This window comes from Rhagoletis pomonella, unplaced genomic scaffold (genome assembly GCF_013731165.1).
Source record: "Rhagoletis pomonella isolate Grant_MI unplaced genomic scaffold, Rhpom_1.0 Rhpom_scaffold_00015, whole genome shotgun sequence".
Taxonomy (NCBI): domain Eukaryota; kingdom Metazoa; phylum Arthropoda; class Insecta; order Diptera; family Tephritidae; genus Rhagoletis; species Rhagoletis pomonella.
In genome coordinates, this window is record NW_023458569.1 from 2439602 (window position 1) to 2453231 (window position 13630).

Genomic DNA, 13630 nt, shown 5'->3' on the forward strand with positions numbered 1-13630 from the left:
AAAATAATGTCAGGAGCAGGTAATAATGTACCTTTGTACTATTTAGCATGTCATTTGACGGTAACAAGAGCAAATTCAATTTAAATCTATTAAATACATTCTAGCGTGTCTCAGTCCTTTACCCACAAAAGCGGCTATAACTTTTTTTTTTCTATTCAAAACAGTAAGTGTGGCACCTTTCTGAAATCTTTATTAAATGAGCAGTTTTTTTATGTAATGTAAAGTTATAGCTCAGTACATTTTTTTTTTCACCCGAGATAGTCAAAGTTGGGGAAGAAAATATCAAAAAAGTTAAAAATCCAGAAATAGTCCTAATTTTATGATGGTTCCTTAATTTATTTTAACTACATTGCATTTGAGTATGGAGAGGCAACTATCTGGAAGTATTTTACATAAAAAATTTACTAAGTATTGCCCGGTTTGTAGTTGCAGTTAAAGAAAACACATGAAAAGGCACGATTTTTTTTAAATTCGAAAAAATGTAAATATTTCAAAAACGGTGACACTTTTACCTGAAAATTTTTTGTTTATCAGTGAGCTCACCCCCCCACCTACCTTATCCTAAAGTTTGGCACGTTACTTCTAGGACACCCTGTATGTAAAATATCTATATATAAATACGCCACAAGAAAATTTTGCAATCCCTTTTTTGAAGGCACCGTTCGCTCGATTTCAATGAAAGATACACCCATTTAAAGGACATCCTCTAATCCAGAAATGTTAACCCCAAAACATAGGGGGCGTGGCATCTGACATATAGACTAAAATGTGAAAATCACTATATCTCTAAAACCAATTAAGCTGGGGAACTAAAACTTAGCAAAGATGCATAGATTGTAAATACCCTACTTACGGTGAAAAATGGTAGGTACTGGGAAAGTGGGCGTGGCACTTCCCATACAAATTGAAATTCTCATTTCGCCTTGAAATTTGACACAGCAACATATGTTGTCAATACCGTACTTACGGCGAAAAGTGATAGATTTTCGAAAAGGGGTGTGGCACCGCCCATACAAACTGCATTTCTCATATCGCTTATATCTGGAACAACTTATGCTGACGACCTGAAATTTGACACAAAAACATTTGTTGTCAATACCGTGCTTACGGCGAAAACTGGTAGATTTTAGAAAAGGGGGCGAGGCTCCGCCCATACAAACTGAAATTCTCATATCGCTTATCTCTGGAACCGCTTATGCTGACGACCTGAAATTTGACACAAAAACATATGTTGTCAATATCGTGCTTGCGGCGAAAACTGGTAGATTTTAGAAGAGGGGGCGTGGCACCGCCCATACAAACTGAAGTTCTCATATCGCTTATCTCTGGAACCGCTTATGCTGACGTCCTGAAATTTGACACAGCAACATATGTTGTCAATACCGTACTTACGGCGAAAAGTGGTCGATTTTGGAAAGGGGGGCGTGGCACCGCCCATACAAACTGAAATTCTCATATCGCTTATCTCTGGAACCACTTATGCTAACGTCCAGAAATTTCACACAGCAACATATGTTATCAATACCGTACTTACGGCGAAGAGTGGTACATTTTGGAAAGGGGGCGTGGCACCGCCCATACAAATTGAAATTCTCATATCGCTTATCTCTACAACCGCTTATGCTAACGTCCCGAAAATTGACACAGCAACATATGTTGTCAATACCGTACTTTCGGCGAAACATGGTAGATTTTGGAAAAGGGGCGTGGCACCGCCCATACAAACTGAAATTCTCATATCGCTTATCTCTGGAACCACTTATGCTAACGTCCTGAAATTTGAAACAGCTATTTATGATATGAATAACGTACTTAAGGCGAAAAGTGTAAGAAGGAAAAGAGGGCGTGGCACCGCCCATGCAAACTGAAATTCTCATATCGCTTATCTCTGGAACTGCTTATGCTGACATCCTGAAATTTGATACAGTAACATACGTTGTCAATACGTGATAGATTTTGCAAAGGGGGCGTGGCACCGCCCATACAAACGGCAATTTTCATATCGCTTATCTCTACAACCGCTTATGCTAACGTCCCGAAAATTGACACAGCAACATATGTTGTCAATACCGTACTTTCGGCGAAATATGGTAGATTTTGGAAAAGGGGCGTGGCACCGCCCGTACAAACTGAAATTCTTATATCGCTTATCTCTGGAACTGTTTATGCTGATATCCTGAAATTTTACACAGCAACATACGTTTTCAATACCGTACTTACGGTGAAATGCGGTAGATTTGGAAAAAGGGACGTAGCACCGCCTATACAAACTGAAATACTCATATCGCTTATCTCTGGAACCACTTATGCTAACGTCCTGAAATTTGAAACAGCTATTTATGATATCAATAACGTACTTAAGGCGAAAAGTGTAAGAAGGAAAAGAGGGCGTAGCACCGCCCATGCAAACTGAAATTCTCATATCGCTTATCTCTGGAACTGCTTATGCTGACATCCTGAAATTTGACACAGCAACATACGTTGTCAATACGTGATAGATTTTCACCGCCCATACAAACGGCAATTCTCATATCGCTTATCTCTACAACCGCTTATGCTAACGTCCTGAAATTTGACACAGCAACATATTTTGTCAATACCGTATTTACGGCGAAAAGTGGTAGATTTTGGAATAGGGGGCATGGTAGCGCCAGTAAAAACCGCAATTCTCATATCGCTTATCTCTGGAATGCTTATGCCGACATCATGAAATTTTACACAGCAACATACGTTGTCAATACCGTACCTACGTATTTACGGGCTTATTTACAGTCTGAATTGTTTGAGATATTAGTTAGTGATGAACATCTCATCTATACATACAAATATATATGCATATTTTTTATAAATGAAAATCGGGGTTCCTTTTTCAGTCTATTTGCAAAAGCTACTAAGGAGGAGACTTTGTAGAATTAGCATTAATCAATCCGGTATTAACGTTCATAATTCGATTTGAAGTTTTCCTGTAAATTGGCTATAAATTATGCTGGTGGACGTCAAAATAGCAATTCGCATAAAGGATTTAGTATTGGTGACAGGTAAAGTTCAAAAGTGTATGAAAAAAGATGTCGAATTTCGACAACTGGGCGACACTAGTTTTAATAATTTAATCTATATCTGAAACCAATTTGGTACAATTTTTTTGTTTTGGTACACGATTTGGTACATAAAAAAGAATTAAATGGCAACCGTGCTGCTGCCATTCAGTAGGGTGGAAAACCACAACCATAATCATAATTTAAGTACGTTCTGGACATCAGTCTCTATGTCGCCATGGTTGTTCTTACAGGACTTCGCCCTGGTCTTGAAAGCTCCCGTAAGTCACGTAACTCTCTGATAAAATTTTCGGGAGTTCTTCCTATCGGCCAGCATCTCAAGCTCTTCGCATTCACCTATTTCGGCCTCTCTCTTCTTATTGCGGCAAATACGTGTATCTTCCTTCTTCAGTTCCCAAAACGGTCCCACATGGCTCGCGTTGCGCCTGATCGCAGCGTGGCGCTATAGGCGTTTTTTTTCTCTGTGGCCTCTTGACATTCCTCAACGTACCAGTTGTTCTTTCGGGCTCGCTGAAAGCCAACTCCTTTTGCAGCTTGTTTTGCAGCATTGTTGGGCGCACATTTTTTGCTGATAAGAGTCGGGTGTGTATCTTGGCTACATCGACTCGGACGATGTTTGGCCCTCAGAGTGTACGTACGTGGAGGCTAAATTTTAGGACAGTGGCATTAAAATCGCTGAGCACGATTTTGATATCATTACGGGGGCAGCGCTCATATGTACGGGCCAAGCGCTCATAGATAGATTCTTGGACGTCCCACCCTTCTCTTCCGTCGGTGCATGTGCGCAGATGAGCGAGATGTTGAAGAATCTCGCTTTGATGCGGATTGTGGCCAGTGTTGCCAGAGAAAGTCCCCTAAAAATCTTAATTTTTTCCAAAAAATCTTCATTCAAAAATACCTTAAAAGAAATTCTCTATTGGCTTTACGGCTGTAAATAGCCATTATTATGTTCGTTGAAAAAATTACCAATTTCAAGTTATGAAGTCCTTTTTATAGCAACTTAAACTTAAAATGAATATTGCCTCGTGTCAACACAAAATGTGTAGCACAGTTTACATATGTACATATACACTGGCGAAAATATAAATAGGGATGCGACATTTCGCAAGTTTTGACCGACTTCAAAAAAGGAGAGTTGATCGATTCGCCCGAATATTTTTTTTATGTATATATGTTACCGCATAACTTTGGACCACTTGAACTGATTTCGATAATTCCTTCTTATCGGAAAGGTGGTACCTCAAGGGTGGCCCCATACTAGTTTGGTTTATATCCGGTCATTGAATCATGAAGAAATTAACGATCAATATTTATATGCGATTTGAAGTCACTTGTGTTTTTTGTTTAAAAATTACTTGTTATTTTTTATGAAAGAATAGCTCGCCATCTACCAAAACCCGTGTAAGTCCAAACATCAGTCTTTGTACAAAAGTTAAGAAAATTCGACAAAGTTCCATAACAATTTTGGCTTTTAAATTCGATTTTTTATTGATATTTTTTCATGGATATTATTTTATAAAGATATATGTACATATATATGTTTTACTGTGCGAGTGAAGAAGGCAAATAATATAGTAAGGGATTTCATACTTCATTTTTCTTCTTCCTTCATTTGCTGCTTACAATGAAGTAGCAAGGATACTATAAATAAGTTAACAATTTTAACTTGAAATTTAAAAATTTTACATCATACACGAAAATCTTAATTTTGAAGATATTTTCAGTGTAAAATTTTGCTTAATAAAAAACAGCCCGAAAAATTTTCATTTTCAAGATAAATCTTAACTCATGGCAACACTAATTGTGGCTAGACGTTCGTCCACCGGGGTGAACGCCAGTACTCGGTGACGGAGTCTCTCTCCTGCCATAAGGATCCAGATATTCCAGGTGTATACCCTAAAATCATAGTCCTTCATACGTTTGCCGTGGTCGTCATCAAAGTGGGTCCAATCCGAGGCTTTCTGGACTTTTCATTGGACGGAGTTTTAACGTGGCGGGACCCAAAACCAGCGCACGCGAAGTTTTACACCTTCTCACTTCAGCTCGCTCCCAAACGGGTGTTTGTTTGGCTGCTACCCAGAGGATTTGAACCATACGCACGAGAATCACTTACGAGGCCACTTACTGGTGAATGTCGGTCGTATGATAAAAAAAAAACAACGACGAATACTAATTTGTTTTCATGCCGTCTATGATCCGGACACTCGAATAATCCGCACGGCCTCAAGATTCTCGCTGTCCGATTTACCGAGATAGCACTGTATTTAATTTTGAAAATATCAGCAGTGTAATTGAAATTTATGCATGAAAACTCGAATTTGGACGACACAAAACAAATATTAAACCAGCTGATGGTCAACGCGCACAAAAAAAAGGAAATTGGCCATGTTTTCGCTTCGCGCTTCAGCTAACACGATTCTCTGTGCTTTTTCCTACATTTCATCTTATCTGTCAAAGCGAATCTGTAACGAAAAGCGAAACAGGCACAGGTGGACCAGGAAAATGCCACGGAAACGACCTAATAATTGCCAATTTAAAATTTAATTATAAAACATTTGAGCTTTATTACAATTCTGACTCAATTTCCCGAAATTAGAACAAAGCGAACAACGAAAACTGAATCAATGTAGCTTGTTTAGAACTTTTTAGTACTATATTGGGAACATTTCAGTGAAAGAGAAACAACACAGTTTCGCCTAAGATAGTTCAAGATTAATTAATTAATTAATCCCAACGGCTTTTTACCCTCCATTCCCGCCCAACCGACACGAGGGGCGCAGTCCGCATGACGTACGGAACCTTGTTTTTTTTTAGTTTTTTGGTGCCGAGTAGTGGAAACAGGAGTTTGTTAAGTGTCGAGATCTAAAACTATTCAGCTACAGAATCAAATTCATCACCTAATTGGATATGCTAAAGATAGTATTTCAATTATTGAGAGTGGAAAAAATAATTTTCTTTATGGTAAAAATCGAGTCCGATACGTCAAACGTGCTGGAATGACAGTTAAAATCTTGACATAAACCACGGAATGATTCGTTTAGTTCCCAATTAGTTTTGCATGGCTTTAGAAATAGAGGTCGAAAGTGTCTTGACACTCGAGAAGGAACATTAAAATTCACCTCAGCCAGGAGGGCCGGGCTATTAATCAAGCCTGGCATTAATTTTACGATAAATATTATACCTAGCATTTCTCTACGACTTGCGAGTGTAGGCAAATTTATGAGCTTTAGATGACTTGTGTAAGGGGGGAGATTGTAATCTGAATCCCAGTTAAAATTACGCAATGCAAAAAGCAAGAATTGTTTTTGAATTGACTCAATCCTTTCTGAATGAACTTGGTAGCGGGGATTCCAAACAATAGATCCGTATTCTAGTATAGGTCTTTCTAAACTGGTAACAAGAGCTTTTGTAACATAAGGATCTTTGAACTCTTTTGACCATCGCCTTACAAATGCAAAAACGCCTTTGGCTTTATTGACTGTAACATTAATATGATGGTTGAAATTGATTTTGGAATCCATTGTGATACCAAGATCGACCAAATTGGATACCTGCTCCAGATTATAATTTGATATTGAATAAACAGCTGGATGAACAGCCCTCGGGAGAAACACATAACTTTACATTTTTGAAGGTTTAATGGCATATAGTTTGTATTACACTAACTAACCACGTTGTTCAGATCCCTTGTAACAAAGACCTTTCTTCGATAGAGGACAATGTTTTAAAAAGTTTCACATCATCGGCATACATTAAAATTTTTGAATGTTTTATTATAGAAGAAATATCATTAATGAATATCAAGAACAGAATCGGACCAAGGTGGCTTCCCTGAGGAACTCCTGAAGAAACTTTAATGATGTTGGAAGAACAATTATTAACAATAACTCTTTGTGTTCTATCAGAGAGGTAAGATGAGATCCATTGAAGAAGACTGGGCTGAAAGCCGATTAGGTCGAGTTTACGGATGAGTAACGAGTGACATACTTTGTCAAAAGCTTTACTGAAATCGGTGTATATTACGTCGGTATGAGCATTTTCTCTAAAACCGTTTGAGACATGAGTTGTAAACTCCAATAAATTAGTCATAGCAGATTTTCCTTTAGAAAACCCGTGTTGAGATTGTGTAATTGAAGAAGATATAGAATATGTCAGCTGGTTAATAATAATTGCTTCGAATAATTTGGGGATAGCGGAGAGTTTCGCTATGCCTCGATAGTTTTCTATAGAGGACCTGCTGCCGTTTTTGTGAAGTGGTATTATGAAAGACGCTGACCGAAAAACGCCATGTTTAAGTGACAAATTGAATAGAGTAATGTTCTCAGCGCTGTTTTTAAGAAAACAGGTCGGAATATGATCAGGTCCAGGCCTAAATGACGCTTTTAAGGTTTTTAAATAGTGTAAAACTTCATCGGAAGATATTACCGGAATATAAGCAGAGTTGATTTGACAAAGCTCGTACGGATAGTCTCCACTTATAGGGAAGTCTACAGAATAATTGGACCTAAAGAAGCGAGCAAACATGTTGGCAATGAGTTGGCTGTCGCTAGATACAGTGTTGCGATAATGCATAGCGGACGGAAAACCATGTGCCTTACGCTTTGAATTTACGAAACCATAAAATGATTTAGGATTGTTAATTAAATTCTTCTTAATTTTACATAAATATGAATTATAGCATTTCTTATTTAATGCAAAGTAGCTATGCTGCAAAACTGAGTACCTTAGGTAATCACTGTGTATGCCCCTTCTTTTATACAGTTTAAAAGAGTGCGACTTTTTATTTTTCAATTTTTTAAGCTCTTTAGTGAACGATAATTGTGTTGGTTCTTCATGAACAATATTACGTTTTGGTAAATACTTTCGAAACAAATTGAAAATAGTATCATTAAAGTGCTCAACGCTACGCTCCACGTCATCTCTATATATTGGCCAAGATAACTTTGAAAGTTCTTTGTTAATTTTCCTGAAATTTGCTTTCGCAAAAACATATCTAGTACTTGAACTTGACTTATTATTATGTGTTTCATTTATGATTTCGTAGCTTAACTCAAGAGCAGGATGGTATGCATCTTCCGGCAAAACTAGGGGATCACACCGATTAATAGAGGCCTTCGGAACATCATCAACGTAAACGAGATCCAAGACCTTTCCAAACTTATTTGGACATATGTGACCTGGTCTACGAAAAGGGAGCTTACGTGCGAAAACTAGTTTTCTGTGAAAAAGCTGTTAAAAGTAAGCAACTCGTTTCGTCAGTTTCTCATTATCTCGTTAATTGTTCTCCGCGCCGGACGTCCAGTAAGTGTTGTTGTTGGTCCAGTAAGTGTTGTTGTTGGTCGGAATATTATTATAGTTCATCGTGTAAGTTGCTAGTGTGGAACATTCAAAAATTTAAAATTTAAAAAAAATGTTTAGTACACTTCTAAGCAAGTTAGGATTTTCTGCTTTTCACCACGTGAAAAAGCATCTCATCTTCCATCCGAATCAACCAAAAAGTGAAAATTGATTTTTTGACACCTAAGCCCCCTTTCCCTAGACCAGGTCACATATATTTATTTGTTTGAGGCAAAGTTCAGCCATTTCCTTCAGAAATACATTGTAACTATCTCTAGATGAAACTGGTACAACATCGGTGTCAATGATGTTCCATGAAATGTAAAGAAACTAGCTACATATATACTGATACGGCAGAATTAGGAGGGATGTAGCAAAGAGCTAAATAAATATAAGTCTTTCCAGCCTGTACACGTATACATTTAAATTCGGTATATTCAATGACAGGAAGACTAACTTCCTCGGATGGTATCGATGAATGATATTCATTTGGAAGAATTTCGGAATTAAAAATATGAGGTTTGAGCCATGTTTCGGTCAAGGAAATAATGTTATAATTGCAGTCAAAACCTTTTAAATATAAGTCAGTTAATTTGGTATTCAAACCTCTAACGTTTTGATAGTAAATACTTAAATTAGACTTGCGAGTTAGTTTTTTGAATCCGAATTAAGATTAGAAATTTTAGCTACGTTATTATTACTTTTATTAGGTTTATACTCAAACTCGCGAACAACGCCCCGGTCGGCCAAAATGAACTATTTAGTAGTGAATCACAATCTTCGGAAGCTACATCAATTTTAAAAGATGAAATATCGCGATTGTATTTAAAATTAAATTTACGAATAAATACATCTTTAGTTCTAATTTTAGTCGATATGTATGACTTTATATAATCCGAAGAAGTATCTTTAGCAAATCTAGAGACAAAGATTGATCTTCTCGGAGGAATTACAATCAACTTTTTGGTAATGATGTCTGATGTGCGGGGCTCCGAATTATTCGGAGGAACTAAGTTAGACAGTGCAGCTTGAGATGTTGATGGCAACACTGTTAAATCAACGGTTTGACTATTTTTAGAAGTAGACCTAGTGGATATGGCTTTAGATATCGGAGGCTCCAATGCCTGGATGGAGGATTTTTTTTACTAGAATCCGTGGATGGCGGATTTTAGCGAGAAGTTGCCAATGGACAACACCTTTCATTATTGCATCATGAACAATACTTTACAATTTAAAACGCATCGCAAAACGAGCACGCGTTGAACATTTAAGGTCGATATCCACTGCGCGATAAGGATTTTTGCGAATGAAATAAAGTTTTAATTAATTTAAAGTTTTAATGAAATAAAGTTTTAATTAAAAAATTAAGTACTTTAGCAATTGCGCAAGTCGGATTGAAAGCTTGAGGTGTCTTATGTACGCAAAAAAAGATTTTAAGATATCGTCGCTACCGTGTCAAACTATCGAATGTGCAAAAATGCTTTCTCAATTACGATATAGCTTGCGCATGCGTTTAGAATGATAGGTGAGTTGGCAAGCCGTCAAATTAATGGTCTTCTTAGAAGCAGAGGATACTGGCTTTTACAAAGTGTCGAATCCCACTTTTTTTTTAATGACAACAACATTTTTTACAGCAGTTTTATTGCTCTCCTGAAAAGTACCCATTTTCACATTCGATAGTTTGACATGGTAGTGACGAACTAATGAATTTACAAAATTTTGCACTCCTTTTTATTGCTTTATAAAAGATTACGAACTAAGTGAAAGTTTGGGATACTTACTAAGTTTATTTGAGCGAAATTCTGCTTTATAATTTAATTGAATTGTTTACATTGAGAAGACAAAAAAAATATAAAAAATAGTCCACTTTAATTTAAATATGGGATCCTTTATGTCAATTGTTGTTGCAAATCACAGGCGCACTCGACAAATAGAAATGTATACGAACCATTAACGAGCACTATTCGCACCATAAAGCATACGAAATTCCTACCTTATTGGCAAAAAATTAAACCGCGACACGCACACGCTTCTAGCTGTTTATATGTAGGTAAACATACATATCGACAACAATCCGCATTTCGGCAGTTGGTTTATAATATTTTTTTTTTTATTTGTTGGTTAAGTTACTTGGTTGACTGACAAGTGTTTGGCTTTAGGCAGCTAACAGCGACGCCACAGGCGCTGTCAACAATATGGACCTCGTCAGCGTGCTCGTAACAACCGCAATTTGAGCGAGTGTCAGCGTCAATACTATTTCCGCGGGAGTTGTCTTAACTGGAGCCGCCACCACTACTACACAGTAACGAAAAATTATTTGTTGTCACGCGTTTATCGCTATGATAGATATTTTCGTTATAACTATTTCTTGTCACTGTATATATGTATGTATTTATAATTTATATGTTGAAATCGGCTAAAACTGTTGTCCACATAGCCGCCTAACGATGAGGTAAATTTGTTTAATGAATTGTGGTAGGTACACAACACAAGTAACAACTTTGGATCCATATAAATAAAAAGCAACTTTTACATTTTTTTTTTATTTGAGTGGCATATTTCTCTTATTCTTTTTAATATAAAGGTATATGTATATCCTTATACACAGAGGTATTCTATATATTCCCAAACAAATACATACAGAAAAATTTCACTTTTCAGAAAGAATGCCTTTGTGAATCTTCACTTTTCTTTTATTAAGATTTATGTTTCTTACATCAAACGACCGTACTTATGCTCCAGCTATAGTAGTTTGCAATATAAACATTAAGTACTTCGTCTCTTTAATAGCATAGCTGAGAACATCCTAATCGTAATTATTCGCCTAATTCGTTCTTGTCCTCGTTGCATGTAATTGCCTCCGCGATTTGTTTGCACCACCAGTTCATACCTTAAACGTAACCGCACAGGACTAAACTCTGTAACCGACTAAAACCTTTGCTCTCGATTTGTTAAGTTTTACCTGCTGCATCTACAATACAAGAAACTTATTTTAGAGTAGGCCATAGAGTAGTCGAAGTATACACCAGTGTTGATAATTTTATTTTCCGATTTCGTTTGAAAATGTAATTGAAATTGTACCAAATTTTGATTACTATTATTTTTCTAATATTTAGTTATTGTGTACAACTCGTATTTAATTATTGTCCCTAGTAAAGTTGAAATAGTTTCTAAAAATTTAGAAACAATATTACCTTTATTTCATTAACATCAAACGTTACAGACTTTTACATAATATATTATGATTTTAAATGCACGTATGTAAGTACATAAATGTATATTAACATAAGGATTTACAATGATTGAATATTTTTAAATTTACAAAGTTGCCAGTAAGTTCCAGAAAATTAAAGTAAATAATTACTCGTAGTTTCAACTGTGTCAGAACTTTTTATCAATGTTGTGTTATGACAGCGCTTCCACTCCGCAGCGCCTGGGTTCAAGCCGCAAAAAAATGTATAAAAGAGGTTTTTTCTTAACAGCGGTCGCCCCTCGACAGGCAATGGCAAACCTCCGAATGCACGATTGAGAGAAATAGTATGTATTCTATCATTCTTGCACCGAGTGTATTTTTGCCTTCAAAAACAGCTTCTCATAAAAATACAATCGCCCTTCGTAGTCGGCGCACGCCACAAATCGGAGGAGAAGATCGGCCAAACACTAACATATGTTGAAGCGCCAATCTATTATTATTATGTTATGACAGCATTGACCATTAGAATTAAGATAATCCCTAGTTCTTATTAAAGAGGAAATTGTTTCTAATTGAAGTCTATTTCGACATGTTGTTTTTATTAGTTTTTGTATGGAGAACACCTTTTCAACATTGGCTGAAGAATGTGCATTTGAAAAAATTTCTGAGCGACGTTGTATGTGTTTGAAAATAGTGGTGCATTAACAACATTTTTTGGGATTCTTATTTTTTCCCAAAACTCCCAAATATTGAGGTTGACAAAATGTTTTAAATCAAGGTGTTCAGCCCTAAGTTCTGTGTTGTTGTCTTCTATTCTAACAATTTTACACTTCTGAAACAATAAATGTATTAGTGGAACAATTTGCATATTGCCTGATATTTAATACAGAAGGAGCGTTAAGCTTTGAAGCCCAAATTAGAGCTTTGTCATTAAAATTCTTCATAGTACGACAAAAGTTTCCAAAAAATTGTTTTACGTTTTTTCTAAGATTTAAAATATCTTCCTATCTTAGTTTTTCTTTGTTTTGGCAAATGAACAATTCTGATTCTGCTACACAACACGCGTCTCGTATATAAATTTTATGCGATTCTAAATCTATCACCTTAAAAATTAATCAAATCAGCGTTGTATAACTTAACGAATCAAGTGCTGCCAAATTTCGGCTACAGATGAAATCGTACTAAAAAGTGCTTGGTAGTAGGAAAGTAGAAAGCACTTCAAATTGTATCAAAAAAGCACAATTGTATCAAAATTATCAACACTGATATACACAGCTAACACCCAATTCACTTCGGAGGCAGGATAACTTTGTTCTCAATTCGACCATGTTATAAACGAAAGCGCCTTATGGTTCGTACTGGCTTTTTCATGTGATTTTCGCAAAACTTCGCCGCCCTTTCGTGAATTTTAGTAGAGATGGTAAACGATGTACATACATACATATGCACATATGCACATTTTGAATGCAGCGCAACTAAATGAGAGTGATTGAGAAACACTCTCTATTCAATTGGAGCAGAGAAATTATTTCTAAGAGAGCTGATAAGCAAACAGGTACAGGATATAAACAACTGTGTCATGCCAGTTATTCAACTGCAGTGAACAGCGTTGCCGAAAGCTTTCGCTGAAAAATCATCAATTTCCCTAAAAAATCGTCTTTTCGTTGAAAAGAAGTAAAACTTTTATTTATTACGCTTTCTTAACAATAAAAAATACTAACAAGATTACATAAATTACATATAATAAATATGACGACACATTACAAAAGAAAAGGTAACCCACTGCATATGGATTAATAAAAGTTGATTTGTAATTTTTAACAAAAATTTGAAACAACTGCTTTTAAATTGTTGAAGTCCATTGGTTTGAAGATTTTTAAAATATCCTGATCCAGTTAAGGGTTTAACAGGAGCATTTGCTAACTGATAGATAATCTTGACTAAACATATCACACTGCGCACATTTAGTTCATATACCTCGGACTTTTAGTTCATTCACACGAGGCAGAAATATTTTAATGCGTATGAACAAAAGGTGGGCAGG

General features: G+C 36.3%; 1 protein-coding gene across 1 annotated transcript in view; it reads right to left on the reverse strand.

The window, feature by feature from the left end:
• Positions 1-11354, reverse strand: part of LOC118749376 — a gene marked incomplete in the record, with an annotated part of 482497 nt that extends 471143 nt beyond the window's left edge. The window contains 2 exon segments of the mRNA XM_036484175.1: positions 10175-10834; positions 11110-11354.
• Between the last annotated feature and the right edge of the window lie 2276 nt (positions 11355-13630).